The sequence below is a fragment of the Gossypium hirsutum genome, chromosome D06, assembly GCF_007990345.1.
Source record: "Gossypium hirsutum isolate 1008001.06 chromosome D06, Gossypium_hirsutum_v2.1, whole genome shotgun sequence".
Classification (NCBI taxonomy): domain Eukaryota; kingdom Viridiplantae; phylum Streptophyta; class Magnoliopsida; order Malvales; family Malvaceae; genus Gossypium; species Gossypium hirsutum.
Window position 1 is genome coordinate 15,220,717 of NC_053442.1, and position 800 is coordinate 15,221,516.

Below are 800 nucleotides of genomic sequence, written 5' to 3' on the forward strand. Positions count from 1 at the left end.
TCTCAATTTCGTCTAAAGACTCCGTTGGCTTATCTACTAGTTAGTGGCGTCAACCCTGCTCTTTGCAAATCAAACTTATCACTTTCAACCAAATTGTGGCGTTCTACTTATACCGAGGTTCCTATCTTTGATAGATAGTGGGTCGGGTCCTTTTACACCGTTCATCATCCACCTTAAGAACATATAAGATTCGGTTCAGCACTTACCCTTAGTGTTGGTTCTTTCTTGTTTTTAAGTCTATCAATCTGTTTTTCATTCAAACCGAATTTACCTTTATCAAACTAAATCTTTTCTTTTAGTAACTGAACCTTTGCACTTAAACAACTCCATTGCACATAATTTGAACCCAAGTGCCATTTCAAAGACGATTACATCTTTACTTGAAGCAATACGAACGAGACTTCTTCGTTAGACGATCGGGCAACAAAAGCGACTCAACTCAATCAAACGAGGCTGGTTTGCATCACTAGGTTAAATTATTACTAGAATAAGCTATATTAAGCTACCGAGATCTCAGAAACATAAAGAGCATTAAAAACGGGGCTTGGGATCACTTATTATGGAGCTTGGAATCTTGAAAACCCTAACTATGGCTTCTCCCCTTGCTAAATTCGGCCTAATGAAGAAGATGATAAAAAATTGACTTTTAATTTTGTTTTTAAGTCATTTTAATAACTAAATGACTAAAATGCCCTTAATGAAAAACTTTGGAAACTTGCCTAACCATGTCCATTTTTGTCCACCAACTTAACCAATGGTCTAATTACCATATAAAGACCTCCAATTTAAAATTTCATAAC